The sequence below is a fragment of the Oryx dammah genome, unplaced genomic scaffold (assembly GCF_014754425.2).
Source record: "Oryx dammah isolate SB20612 unplaced genomic scaffold, SCBI_Odam_1.1 HiC_scaffold_29, whole genome shotgun sequence".
In the NCBI taxonomy this organism is placed as follows: domain Eukaryota; kingdom Metazoa; phylum Chordata; class Mammalia; order Artiodactyla; family Bovidae; genus Oryx; species Oryx dammah.
Genome location: NW_024070213.1, coordinates 81,995,097 through 82,010,204, shown reverse-complemented (window position 1 = coordinate 82,010,204; position 15,108 = coordinate 81,995,097). Strand labels below are relative to the sequence as shown.

The following is a 15,108-nucleotide window of genomic DNA, read 5'->3' as shown; positions in this document are numbered from 1 at the left end:
GGTCTCTGAGATTGTCCTCATTTCTTTTAATTCGTTTTTCTTTTTTCCTCTCTGATTTATTTATTTCTACCATTCTATCTTCTATTTCACTAATCCTATCTTCTGCCTCTGTTATTCTATTATTTGTTGCCTCCAGAGTGTTTCTGATCTCATTTATTGCATTATTCATTGTATATTGACTCTTTTTTATTTCTTCTAGGTCCTTGTTGAACCTTTCTTGCATCTTCTCAATCCTTGTCTCTAGGGTATTTATCTGTGATTCCATTTTGACTTCAAGGTTTTGGATCATTTTCACTATCAATATTCGGAATTCTTTCTCAGGTAGATTCCCTATCTCTTCCTCTTTTGTCTGGTTTGGTGGGCATTTCTCCTGCTCCTTTACCTGTTGGGTATTCCTCTGTCTCTTCATCTTGGTTATATTGCTGCGTTTGGAATGGCCTTTTTGTATTCTGGTAATTTGTGGATTTTTCTTTATTGTGGAGCTTCCTCACTGTGGGTGGGGTTGTATCAGTGGCTTGTCAAGGTTTCCTGGTTAGGGAAGCTTGTGTTGGAGGTCTGGTGGGTGGAGCTGGGTTTCTTCTCTCTGGAGTGCAGTGGAGTGACCAGTAATGGGTTATGAGACGTCTAAAGTTTTGGAGTAACTTTGAACTGCCTGTATATTGAAGCTCTGGGGTGTGTTCCTGTGTTGCTGGAGAATTTGTGTGATATGTCTTGCTCTGGAACTTGTTGGCCTTTGGGTGGAGCTTTGTTTCAGTGTAGGTTTGGAGGCATTTGATGAGCTCCTATTGCTTAATGTTCCCTGAATTCAGGAGTTCTCTGATGTTCTCAAGCTTTGGACTTAAGCCTCCTGCTTCTGGTTTTCGGTTTTATTTTTACGGTGGTCTCTAGACTTCTCCATCTATACAGCACCAATGATATAGCATCTAGGCTAAAGATGAAAGGTTTCTCCACATTGAGGGGCACCCAGAGAGGTTCACTGGGTTACATGGAGAAGAGAAGAGGGAGGGGGTAGTTAGAGGTGACTGGGATGAGATGCGGTGAGATCAAAAGAGGAGAGAGCAAGCTAGTCAATAGTCACTTCCTTATGTGTGCTCCATAGTCTGGACCTCTCAGAGGTATTCACGGAGTTATACAGGGAAGAGGAGAGAGAGGAAGTAGACAGAGGTGGCCAGGAGGGTAAGAGAGAGGGATGAAAAGGAGAGAGACAGGTCCAGCCAGTAATCAGTTCCTTAGGTGCTCTCCACTATCTAGAACACACAGAGAATCACAGAGTTGGATATAGGAGAGATGGGGGGAGGGGGGGGGAGAGACAGGGGCCACCTGGTGGAGAAAAAGTAGAGTCCAAAAGGAGGAGAGAGTGGTCAAGCCAGTAATCTCGCTGTCAGGTAAGATTGGGTTATGAAATGTACAAGATTGACAACATAAACCGAAAAGCAAAGATTAAAAACCTAGAGTAGAGGTTAGATTTTCAAAAATACAATGTTAAAGAGATGAAGCAGAAGGAAGAAAGAAAAAAAGAGAAAAGATTAAAAAAAAATAATTATATTAAGAAAAAGAAATAAGGAAAAAAAAATAAGGAAAAAAAATATATAAGAAAAAAAAACCAAGATTAAAAAAGAAATACCAACAACAACCATGCGAAGACTATATATGGTGTTTGCTTTTAAAAAGTAGAGTCTTTTTTTTTTTTTTTGAAAAGTAATAGTTATAGAAATATAAAGTAGAGAAATAGAAGACTTAACAGTTTAAAAAAAAGTTTGAGAAAAAAAGCAAAAAAAAAGCAAAAAAAAAAAAAAAGAAATGATTGTAAAAATTGTGAAGATATATCTGGCCCTTCTCTGATGTTGTGGGCCGTGTTGGTCACTTCCAAGGCGTTTCCCTCTGTTTAACTTCTGTTTGCTGGTCTCTTCAGGGTCTGAATTCCATCCTGACACATGGGGGCGGTGGTGGACACTTTTTTTTTTTTTTTTTTTAGGCTCACTAGTTCAGTCGCGCTGTGGGGAGGGGGGGATGCTGCAAACAAATAGCACTGTCGTGGGCACACAGCGTCTCAGTCCCGCTGGACCTGTCTCCCCCCACGACGCACAAACCGCTCCGGCTCCACGGAGCTCAGCCGGGAACCATCCGAGGCCGGCCCCAGGCTTTGCGCACCTCCCCGGTCCAAGCCGCTCGGTTTTGGCGCCCAGGTAACCCTCAGAGGCACGAACTTGTTTGGGACTGTGCTCTGCGCCCCTCCCGGGTCCGAGCAGCTCGGGAGCTTGGCGAGCGCGGGAGCTTGGCGAGCGCGGGAGCTTGGCGAGCGCGGTCGCCGGGACTTGTCCCCTTCTCTGTTTCTACTGCTCAGTTTTCTGGGTGTACTGCTGGTGCTCCTTGTGAGGCGGATGGTGACTGTCCTGCATCCCCTGAAGTCTCAGCTAAGAAGCCTGCCTGCCGCTTTTTAGGTAGTCTCTCCGGGGCTGCGATTGCCCCTTTCCAGCCCTTACAGCTCTGGCTGCCTGTCCCCGGCGGGGGATGGTCTGCAGCCGGCTATTTCCGTTTAGTCCTTTGTTCTGTGCGCGGTCCTGGCGGGGTCTTATGTTCCAGCTTTTCGCGTGGTAGCTATCCCCTAGCCTGGTTTGCTCGCCCAAGTTCGTTCGCTCTGGTTACGCGTGGGGCGTTTCTGCCCGCTTCTTACCGAGCACGGCAGCCCGCGCCTCCCGCGCTTCCCTGCCCTGCCCCCACTTGCTAGCGGCGGCTGCAGGCGTCTGCGCGGCTTTTCCGCTGGGGGAGTTACTGTTGGGCTTGTAATCTGTTGGTTTTAATTATTTATTCTTTTTTCCTTCCTGTTATGTTGCCCTCTGTGTTTCCAAGGCTCACCTTAGACTCGGCAGGTAGAGTGTTTCCTGGTGTTTGGAAACCTCTCTTAGAATTCCCTTCCCGGGACGGGCTTCCCTTCCCGGGACGGAGCTCCCTCCCCATCTCCTTTGTCTCTTTTCTCGTCTTTTATATTTTTTCCTACCTGTTTTTGAAGACAATGATCTGCTTTTCTGGTTGCCTGATGTCCTCTGCCTGCATTCAGAGGTTGTTTTGTGGAGTTTGCTCCGCATTGAAATGATCTTTTGAGGAATTTGTGAGGGAGAAAGTGGTCTTCCTTTCCTATTCCTCCGCCATCTTGACTCCCCCATCTGCCTGAATGTTAAAGTGCCTTGTTCAGCTCACAGAGGAGACGTTGTGACCCTGCCTACCTGTGAATGGCTGCAACAAAAGAAGAAATTAACACATCCCCTTTCTGAGTTTGACTAAGCTGGAGATACTTTGCAAAACTTATGGTCTTTTTACTTTACATCCTCACCTCCTCTCCATCTCTGTTCTATAAAATAAACTGGCATCCAGACCCTCTGTATCTTTTAGCCATAGAAGACTCTTGAGAGTTCCCCTGGACAGCAAGGAGATCAAACCAGTCAATCCTAAAGGAAATCAACCCTGAATATTCATTGGAAGGACTGATGCTGAAGTTGAAGCTCCAATATTTTGGCCACCTGATGTGAAAAGCTGACTCATTGGAAAAGACCCAGACGCTGGAAAAGATTGAAGGCAGGAGGAGAAGGGGTCAACAGAGGACGAGATGGTTGGGTGGCATCACTGACTCAGTAGACATGAGTTTGAGCAAGTTCTGGGAGATGGTGAAGGACAGGGAAGCCTGCCGTGCTGCAGTTCATGGGGTTGCAAAGACTCAGACACAACTGAGCAACTGAACAACAATCCAGACTCTAAGATGGTGCTCTAGGACATTAGTCTGCCATCTTCTCGGATGCACAGCTTTCCAAATAAAGTCTCTATTCCTTGCCTCAACAGCTTGTCTCCTGACAATTGACCAGTCCTGCAGTGAGCATACCCGAACTTGGGCTCGATAACAATTATAGGAATTGGCTCATGTAATTATGAAGGCTGAGAAGTCTCACAATCTGCTGTCAGCAAGCTAGAGAACAGAAAGCCAGCAGTGTACTCAGCCTGAGAACCAGGAATGCTGCTGACTGAGAAGAGATGTTCCAGTTCAAGCAGAGGTAGCAAATGAGTCTGTCCTCTGCCTTTTTGTTGTACTCAGGCCCTCAGAGGACTAGATCTTGTGAGGGCCATTGACTTCATTCAGTCTGCAGCTTCAAATGCTAACCCAGAAGTGTTTTAACTAGTTTTACCACATCCCCTAGCCTAGTCAAGTTGACACATACAATTAGCCTACACAAATATACCCTTTAACTTCATTGTGAACAACCCCCAAAGCCCTTATCTGTTCATCCTAAGTGTGGAGTGTCCTTTGGTATCTGAGCACTTCTCAGGTACCACTACAGGGACCATTCTGATCCAAACCACCTTCATGTCTCTCTATATCTCTGTTCCAACTTCTGATTTGTCTCCCAGCTTCAATCTGTGCCCTTTGCAGCCTATTTGCACACAGTAGCAAGGGTGTTCGTGATCTCACTGAAGTGGTGACATGAAGTGAGACCTTAATTCCCAGGAACTGAACCTGGGTAGCCTGGATGATGGAGTTCCAGTTGAGCTATTTCAAATCCTGAAAGATGATGCTGTGAAAGTGCTGCACTCAATATGCCAGCAAATTTGGGAAACTCAGCAGTGGCCACAGGACTGGAAAAGGTCAGTTTTTATTCCAATTCCAAAGAAAGGCAATGCCAAAGAATGCTCAAACTGCCGCACAATTGCACTCATCTCACACACTAGTAAAGTAATGCTCAAAATTCTCCAAGCCAGGCTTCAGCAATACGTGAACCGTGAACTTCCAGATGTTCAAGCTGGTTTTAGAAAAGGCAGAGGAACCAGAGATCAAATTGCCAACATCTGCTGGATCATCAAAAAAGCAAGAGAGTTCCAGAAAAACATCTATTTCTGCTTTATTGACCATGCCAAAGCCTTTGACTGTGTGGATCACAATAAACTGTGGAAAATTCTGAAAGAGATGGGAATACCAGACCACCTGACCTGCCTCTTGAGATATGCAGGTCAGGAAGCAACACTGAGAACTGGACATGGAACAACAGACTGGTTCGAAATAGGAAAAGGAGTACGCCAGGGCTGTATATTGTCATCCTGCTTATTTAACTTACATGCAGAATACATCATGAGAAATGCTGGACTGGAAGAAACACAAGCTGGAATCAAGATTGCTGGGAGAAATAGCAATAACCTCAGATATGCAGATGACACCACCCTTATGGCAGAAAGTGAAGAGGAACTAAAAAGCCTCTTGATGAAAGTGAAAGAGGAGAGTGAAAACATTGGCTTAAAGCTCAGCATTCAGAAAACAAAGATCATGGCATCCGGTCCCATCACTTCATGGCAAATAGACGGGGAAACAGTGGAAACAGTGTCAGACTTTATTTTTGGGCTCCAAAATCACTGCAGATGGTGACTGCAGCCATGAAATTAAAAGACACTTACTCCTTGGAAGAAAATTATGACCAACCTAGATAGCATATTGAAAAGCAGAGACATTACTTTGCCGACTAAGGTCCGTCTAGTCAAGGCTATGGCTTTTCCAGTAGTCATGTATGGATGTGAGAGTTGGACTGTGAAGAAAGCTGAGCACCGAAGAATTGATGCTTTTGAACCGTGGTGTTGGAGAAGACTCTTGAGAGTCCCTTGAACTGCAAGGAGATCCAGCCAGTCTCCATCCTAAAGGAAATCGGTCCTGAATATTCATTGGAAGGACTGATGCTGAAGCTGAAACTCCAGTACTTTGGCCACCTCATGCGAAGAGTTGACTCATTGGAAAAGACTCTGATGCTGGGAGGGATTGGGGGCAGGAGGAGAAGGGGACAACAGAGGATGAGATGGCTGGATTGCATCACCGAATCGATGGACGTGAGTTTGGGTGAGCTCTGGGAGATGGTGATGGACAGGGAGGCCTAGCGTGCTGCGATTCATGGGGTTGCAGAGTCAGACATGACTTAGCGACTGAACTGAACTGAGCCTGGATGAAAGCCAGGAATCCTAGCCACCAGACCAGCAAGAGTGAGAGGTTAGAAGCTATTTTTCCCTAGATCTTTGCCCCTAGTGAAAAATGCATTTCTCACAGAGGCAAAACTGTAAATGCAGGTACAAAGTTCATTATTAGAGACATAGCACAACAACAAATGAGAGCACACAGAGAAACTGTTTTGCTAAGATAGCAGCAAAGCAGAGATGCACATCTGGAGAGAAAGGGTGTGTGCATCCCCCCAGTGAGCAAGAAAAAGAAAGAAACAAAGTGAAGTCACTCAGTCGTGTCTGACTCTTTGTGACCCCATGGACTCTAGTCTGCCTGGCTCCTCTGTCCATGGGATTTCCCAGGCAAGAATGCTGGAGTGGGTGCCATTTCCTTCTCCAGGGGATCTTCCTGACCCCCAGTGAGGAAGAGTACAGTGAAGAGGTGGTTAAATCATTTATATAGGTCAGTTCTTTTGGGTCTTTACCTTTAACCAATTAATCTGATTTCTTTTTCCACCACTGATCTGCCCTAGGACCCTCCTCAGCAGGAATGTGGGACATTTTTCCAAGATAGATTCTAGCCCAGAGGCCTATGGGATCATGTATTGAAAATGAAAGTGAAGTGGCTCAGTCATGTCTGACTCTTTGTGACCCCGTGGGCTGTAGCCTACTAGGCTCCTCCCTCCATGGGGTTCTCCATGTAAGAGTACTGGAGTGGGTTGCCATTTCCTTCTCCAGGGGATCTTCCCGACCCAGGGATCGAACCCAGATCTCCCACCTTCCAGGCAGACACTTTAACCTCTGAGCCACCATCATGTATTAGCATTACATATTATGGGGTGGTGCCCCCTCCTTCTGACCACAAAGGAGTCTTTCGCTCAGTTGTGTCTGACTCTTTGCGACCCCATGGACTGTAGCCTACCAGGCTCCTCCCTCCATGGGATTCTCCAGGCAAGAGTACTGGAGTGGGTTGCCATTGCCTTCTCCAGGGGATCTTCCCAACCCAGGGATCGAACCCGGGTGTCCTGCATTCCAGGCAGACGCTTTAACCTCTGAGCCACCAGGGAAGCCCTAAGGAGTCTTTCTACACATGTGAAATGTTTCCTTTGCTCGAGGTATGTGTGCTCCCTCCTCTTTTAACAGAGCTTAGTCCCACTCTGTCCGTGCCATAAAAATGCCCAATATCTGATTATTTACCCTATTGCTGTTGCTGTTTTCTGAAAGATATGTATTTATCTCTTTGACTGAGGTGGGTCTTAGTTGTAGCACATGGGATCTTCTCTGCGTCATGCAGGGACTTTCATTGTGGCTCCATATCATGTGGGATAGTAGTTCCCTGACCAGGGATCAAACCCACATCCCCTGCACCACAAGGTGGATTCTTAACCACTGGACCACCAAGGAAGTTCCTCTTGCTGGTTTTTATATTGAAGTGTAGATCTCAAAATAAAGACCGGAATCCAGTCATAAGGATGTAGTCCTGGAGTCCATTTGTCTCTTGCTTCAGGAAAGGTAAACAAGAGGCTGATAATGAATGGACAGCCTGGAGTTCATCTTCTTACTCCAGGAGGAGTGACTAGGAGGCCAGTTGTAAACGCCTAGTTTGGAGTCCCTCTATCTTCTGCTTCATCTCTATTCAAATAAAGGCCCACATGGTCTCCCTAAGATGATGTCTTGCCAACGGCTCAAGCCCTGATTCCGGGCTACTCCTCTGAGCTCATTACATATACCATTGCATACCAGCTCACTCTGAACTCCAGCTCTCACCCTTCCTCAAACATACGAATACACTTCTGCATCATGAATTTTTCACTTGTTTTTTCTTCCTAGATCACTCTGCGCTCTTTGCTTTCTGCTCCTCTTCCCTTCCTATATGTTGACACGTTAGCAAAGCCTTCCCTGACCACCCTGTATAAAATCACACTTTCCCATTCCCTGTATGTCCCTATCTTCTTAACGTGCTTTCCCCCCTTCATAACACTAATATTCCATTTATTTACACATTTATTTGGTTACTGTCTGTCACTCCCTGCACAAACCCCACACTGCCTTGAAGAACATAAGCTCTGTGAATAGGGCTGGGACTTAGTTTTTTGTTTTCTGCCATACACCTAGTGCCTAGAATGGAGCTTGGCATTTGGTAGGTTTGTTTAAAAGGAATGTTATTTTGTCTCCAAAAAACAATGAGCATTTATGGTACAGAATGTAAAAATACAGAAAGATACAAAGAAAGAATATGCACCTCCACAAAAGATATCTATTATTAACATTTTCTTGAATTCCTTCCAGGTTTTTCTAAAAAAATATTTTTTTCTTTCTGAGAAATCAAGATTATTCTTTATTTAAATCCAGCCTTTTAATAAACTATATTGTGATCATTTTTACATTATGCATGGTTTTTTGTTATTTTCCCTACTAAATTATACAATTTTTGGTTCTATTATGTGTTTTTCAATTGTTCATATAACTTTTATCAAATAATAATTGTATATGTGCATTTATAGCTAAAGGATATGCCGTGATAGATGCCACATGAAGAAATCTGAAATAGACATTCTACTCATATGACAATAAATACTTGAAGTATTAAAAAGAAGTCCATGGTGGCCAACATAATTTCCTAAGGGGATAATTTTCTAGATGAAGGTTACTGTGTTGTCATGTCAATATTTCAGGTGCCAAGATTGCTGAATTTGTGCTAGGATACTTTAAAATTGCTTTATATGCAGTCTATGGATTGTTGAAATAGCAGCTTGCTTTTGGTTACCTAGAAAAATGTATGTCATTAAAATACTCTTTATATGCAACCCTGGGAACATATCCCATGCATAATGTATTCATAAAAAGTTCATTTTATTTACAGCTTGTCACATTATATGGTATAAGGAAGCACAGTTCTGATGTGCTTCAATTGAATTATGCTTCTCTTTTTGACAGAATAGGGAAATATATTTGTAAAAATGAATAAACACACCTTGAACTGCCTGCCTTTTGAGAAGGAGGCAGAGACAAACACATTAACATTATTCTGTTATTAAACCATCTATGGTAATAGACATTTTGGACATTTAATAGCTGCTTGTTTTCTAAATTGGGTGCCTGAAATAGTTTATGTCAAAATCTGATGACAGTGACTTGAAAAAGCAGTAAACTCCTAGAAAAACATTTTCCAGAGTTACAGTTTTATAACTGCATGGAATGAAAAAAATCTGTTGTTACCTTTTCTGTCATTTAATCCTTTGATGTTTAATTCAATGTAATTCAAAGATTACTTTTTATAATTGACCGCTGTGGCAAATTCTCTGTTTCACATAATGATATAGTGCTTATTTTTGTAGGACAAAATGTACCAGTGCAGTATTTGAGCAGTTTTTAAAATAACAATATTAACAAAACATCCAGTCAAATAAATTTTCTTCCTTAACAAATTCATTAATTTGTAAATCAATATCTTTTATGCAATGTAGACTACTAAAGTGAGACCAGAGAGAAGATGGAAGTACTTTAAATACTTTAAGATGAATATCAGTGTCCATCTATTAGACAATTTGAGGTCTAACAAGGTCTAAATTTTAGTGTATTACATGTAAGGACTGTTTATTACCCTTTGCAATTCTTGGGCCATTAATTAATTACCATAGCATTTACCTCCTATGTTGATATTCTGAAAATACATGCTCCTGGTTATTTGGGACTCCAGAGGAGTAAAACAGTTGGACCAGTGGAAATCCATTACTATTACAAGAAAAAGAAGATGGAAAGAAAAAACTAAAGTGCAAAGCTCTAAGCACATGTCCTTTTCACAGAGCCTAGGTGCAGAGACCAGCACCAGGTGAAACTGGCAGGGGTCAGTTAGGTAGGTTGACCCTCCTACTATATGCCTTCCCACTGCTGGTTCTGGCGTCTGTAATTAAAGATGAGGCCACACATCCGTATAGAAACCAGAGGTATCAGACATGCAGATGAAAGTTCCAGTTAGACATATTGACTACATGAGTGGGAAAATGTTAGAAAGATAGGCTACCATCTGATATTCATGAGAACTATTAAACATCAGTGCCCAAAGTACAAAACACCGCAGGTTTAGGAGCAGTAGATTTTTCTGGGGCACCTCACATTTCACCAGGTCTGGTTCTTACTGGTCTGGAGTCTGGATGGATCCTGACAGAAATGTCAGATTTTATCAACGGTAGCTGGAGACAGCACTGAATACACCCAGAGTATCAGAGAGTCCAGTTGTATTAAGTTAAATAAAAATAAAAAACAAGCACAACTTCCTTTATCAAATAGATTCTGTTTTTGAAGCATCGTCATACCAAGCACTATTCCTTTTCCAAATAAGGAAACTGAAAATTAGAGATCAAATACTTTATTCATCATATCATGCTAGTAAACGGCCAAGCTGGAATTTGAATACGTCTAATCTCAAAGCCAGTATATATTATATCTTATTATTTTCTAATTCTGACATACAATTTTCCTCCTTCAGGGCAACATATTTGGATACGAGTAAAAATTTCTAGGTGGGAATTTGTTTCTCGACTAAGCAAGTCGGGCATTAGTGATCCAGAAGACATCTTCACCTAGCTTCAAATAACTGAGGTCCATCTCTCTATGTTCCAGTATTTCAGCCTCAGTGCCGGATGCTGGCTGGTGTCGGCAAGTAAATTTCATCACAGCCCTGGAGCTGTTTCCTTCCGCGACCCCCAGAGGGCAGCGTGCATTAACGACCCCCCTGAGTCCTCTAGTGGTCAGTTAGAAGCGCTAACTTTGCCTCGGGGGATCTATGTTCCCAGGAACATTCTCAAAGCTCCGCTGTTGTTGCCCAGGGAAGAAAGGCTGTGTGACACCACCTAGAGTCACCCTCCTACTTCCCTTTGGCTGCCTTCTGGGGTATGTCCACAAGCACTGCCCCAACTCAAGATGACTTCTCAAACCTGCCAAGTGTGCACTTTCGGATGCTACAGGGTAGATTCTATCACTAAATTTCAGGAAGAATCCAATACAGGTATCTAGACGATGTGGCAGCAAGTCCAAAATTTATTTTCTTATGTCCGTCAAAATGCACAGGGTAGTTTATTTAAATTGATTCCCAGAAGCAGCTCTGAACATCTACTTCCCCAAGGTAAATATTTGAATAGCTCTAGTGACACCCTTCGATTACATAGGGTGGTATAATTATGATTTCTGGGATATCTTGGGGGTGTCTTTATGGGGTATATTTAAAATAACATTGGCAAGCCTTACGTGTTCTAATGTAGGAATGTAAAATTTCCCTTGATTTTAATATAATCATGATGACCTAGTACAGTAATTTCCTTATTATTAACTTAATGGCTTCTCATGTGGCTCAGTGGTAAAGAATCCACCGGCCAAATTCAGGAGACATGGGTTCAATGCCTGGGTTGGGAAGATCCCCTGGAGGAGGAAATGGCAACCCACTGCAGTATTCTTGCCTAAAAAACCCCATGGACAGAAGAACCTGGTGGGCTACAGTCTATAGGGTCACATTAATTTAATACAGTAAATTAGATTATTCTTATTATTTTGGAACATAAACATATGTCTATTTAAATATATGTATACTTTAACATATGTATTTTGGCTATCAAATATAGATAGCAATTATAAGTCTATTTTACTGCCTCCACTTGAGTTTATTGATATTATTTTATTATTATATTTAAAATAGACCAATTAACAGTGTTAAGTGCTGTAGAACAGACAAATAAGAATATGACATGATTCCAAACCTCAGAGTTGGGGAGAAGTAAAGTATCTAGGTAACTTTTAAAGAGGATGTAGCAGTGGAATTCCATCATCTTAGCAAAACAGAAGCAAACTAAGCAATCCCAGAAATAAAATAGAAAAATTACAACTTAGATGGTGCTGGCAATACTGTCCATCATTCAGTGGTTACCTGAAGTCAGTATGGCAGGAAAGACGTGAATCTGTGGTTCCCCCACGTCTGTGTTCTGTGGGGCCTCTCAAGTTCAAGCATATCACTGCGCTGAGTGTGATTCTAACTTTTAAAGACATGCATATATGCATTTTTCATATATAATGGACCCTAAAAGCAAGCCAACTGCTTCATCTGGTGCTCAACCAAAGAAACAGGAATCTGTTCCAATGCTGGAGGGAAAATTTGTTGTGCTGAACAAACTCGTGGTCTCCAGTGGAATGCCTGTTGGAGGACTTTTCCAAGGTAATTTTAATTTTAATTTCATTTTTGATTATTCATGACTTTCTTATTTCTGATTTCAGGATCTAAGAGGTGTGATTTGATTGTAAGATAAGTATCATCAGAGAAATACATAAATTTTACCACACAGTAGGAGGCTCTTAAAGATTTCTGGATAAAGGATGTTGTAACATTGAATTTGGAAGATTAATTAGGCAATAATATTCTAGATAAACCAGAAGTTGGCAGTTAAGACAATTGAGAAGCTACTATGAGTGTAGAAGTCAATGAGAAGGAATAACTGTCTGACCTCTGGTGGAGGTAGGATAAGTAGGATAAGTTGACAGGTTTGAAAAATAGGACAGGGGTGAGATAATTTCAAGAAGAGGAGATGGCAAATGATTTTAAGTGTTGCTGAAATTTCAGGGAGGGATGGGTGCTAAATTTATAGAGATCAAAGTTTAATCCTCAAATTAGGATATATGGTTTCTATCAAAGGACTTTTTTTAGATTTATAATGTGTGTAACTAACACACATACTACAAAAATTAGTTCATATTTAGTTACATAGTTCATTCCTTATATGCTCAAAATAGTAAAAATATTAAGTTGCTTCAGTCATGTCTCTTTTGAGACCCCATGGACTATAGCCCATCAAGCCCCTCTGTCCATGGGATTCTCCAGACAATAGTGGAGTGGGTAGCCATTTCCTTCTCCAGGGGATCTTCCTGACCCAGGGATTGAACCCACATCTTTTACATCTCCTACATGGTCAGGCAGTTTCTTTACCACTAGCACCAAGTATAGGAAACTGGGATTTTCTTAGAAATGACTATTAAAGTAGTAATTAGTGACCTTTTTAGAGAATGTGGGCTGTCAGATTGCAAGCCAAGGAATGAGTTGGAGCTGAAGAAATATAGGCTTTGCTTTTGAGAAATTTAATGATAGGAGCAAGGAGGCAGAAGAGTATGGTTAAAAGGCAAGACAGCTCAGACCAGCCTAATGTTCTTATTGCAGCTTTTGGATGATTTTTCAGTTATTCTTTCAGCCTTTCTCTTTGCACATACTATTTTGAAATCATTTGATATGCCACAGATTTTGTCCACGTAATAAACAAGTTGGAAAATATCATGCAGTATTTGCAGCCAGGCGAAACTACGTTTAGTGCATTATCTGAGTGGAAAGATCATGCAAGGATTCAATCAAAGAAGATTGTTTCCATGACTCTTTAGTCACTCCTAAAGTGTCTTTCAGGTTTTTCCTATCTGTGAAATGCTGTGGTTCTCCATTCCCTAACCTGCTGCTGCTGCTGCTGCTAAGTCGCTTCAGTCGTGTCCGACTCTGTGCGACCCCATTGACGGCAGCCCACCAGGCTCCCCCGTCCCTGGGATTCTCCAGGCAAGAACACTGGAGTGGGTTGCCATTTCCTTCTCCAATGCATGAAAGTGAAAAGTGAAAGTGAAGTCGTCAGTCATGTCCAGCTCTTAGCAACTCCATGGACTGCAGCCCACCAGGCTCCTCGGTCCATGGGATTTGCCAGGCAGGAGTACTGGAGTGTGATGCCATTGCCTTCTCCGATTTCCCTAGCCTAGAAGTCTTTGAAACAGTGGGGTGGGAGATGCAGATCTTACTGCAGCAGCGACATTTCTCATTTCAGACATGTGGGATTCAGGTGATATTGCAATATCAGTCATTTCCCAAGTGCTCACGCTGTTTAGTGGGATATGATTTTGTCAACCAAACAATATTTTCCATCGGACCTATTCAGGCACTTAGAACACTGATTGATCATAGGAAATTAGCTCTAGCTTTTAGAGCATAATAGGTTTGATGAGATAGGAAACAGGATCACTGCCCTTAAGGGAACAAGTCAGGCAAAATGGGAGGAAAATGAGTAGGAAATCTTTGCCTTGAACAAATTATCGAATGTGAGCAAAGCATCCTATTCTGAGATGAGGAGTTAAATAAAGTAGTTTTACCTGGCACATGACAATTTTATTTTAATTTAAAATTTAAAACATCCATTATCACACAGAGCCTAGAGATGGAGCAGGTATTATGTTTTTATTGCATCTTTCAGGAAATAGCTCATTTTTTCTTCTCTCTCAAAATCTCTAGCTTATGGAGGTCCAGGATGCAGGACTTTCAGTATTAAAACTGGGCAAGTTCTAGTTAAACTAGGACAGGTTGGTAACCTATATTTGGAGTAAGGCTACTGACTATGTATGTCCTTACTTCTTGCAGTAATCTCCTGGATAGTATTCCTCATTTGGAGAAGAATTTAACATCTAACTTACATTCTTCTTTTCATCACTAGTCCTGTTCATGTGGAAAATCCATCCAGTGCCTGAATATTTTTTAGTTCCTTGACCTTTTCTCCTACAGTCTTTTCCTTATCCTTCTCCCTGAGCTTCGTTGCCAACTCTTCTGGTCACATTTTAGATTCTGTCATTATGAATAACTATACTGCTCTCAAAATCTCAGTGTCTAACATCCCAGTCATCAACCACCTCTCCTCTCTTTCCAGTTCACTGTCTCTATGATAATTCTTTGATTACAACAGTGCTTCCAATCCATGCCTTCCTTACCTCTCTCTCTGCCTTACTTAAATGGTAGAAATCAATATTGCTTAATCCCAACAATTTACATAAAAATAGGGTAGTTGAGCGACTTCACTTTCACTTTTCACTTTCATGCATTGGAGAAGGAAATGGTAACCCACTCCAGTGTTCTTGCCTGGAGAATCCCAGGGACGGGGGAGCCTGGTGGGCTGCCGACTATGGGGTCCCACAGAGTTGGACACGACTGAAGTGACTTAGCAGCAGCAGCAGCAGCAGTGGCTAAAGATGTGATCTCCTTCAATCCTGAGTTCAATATTTATTAGCTACGTGGCCTTGGAAAAGTTTCTTAACATCTCTGTACCTCAGTTTTCTCATGAGTGCCCAACTCATAGGGTTATTGTGGGC

The 15,108-nt window shown here is 42.2% G+C and overlaps 1 non-coding gene across 1 annotated transcript; it reads right to left on the bottom strand.

Annotated features, from left to right (window-relative positions):
* Positions 1–6,956: 6,956 nt before the first annotated feature.
* TRNAS-GGA lies at positions 6,957–7,028 on the bottom strand. Its single transcript has one exon. It is a non-coding gene; the product is annotated as a tRNA-Ser (tRNA).
* Between the last annotated feature and the right edge of the window lie 8,080 nt (positions 7,029–15,108).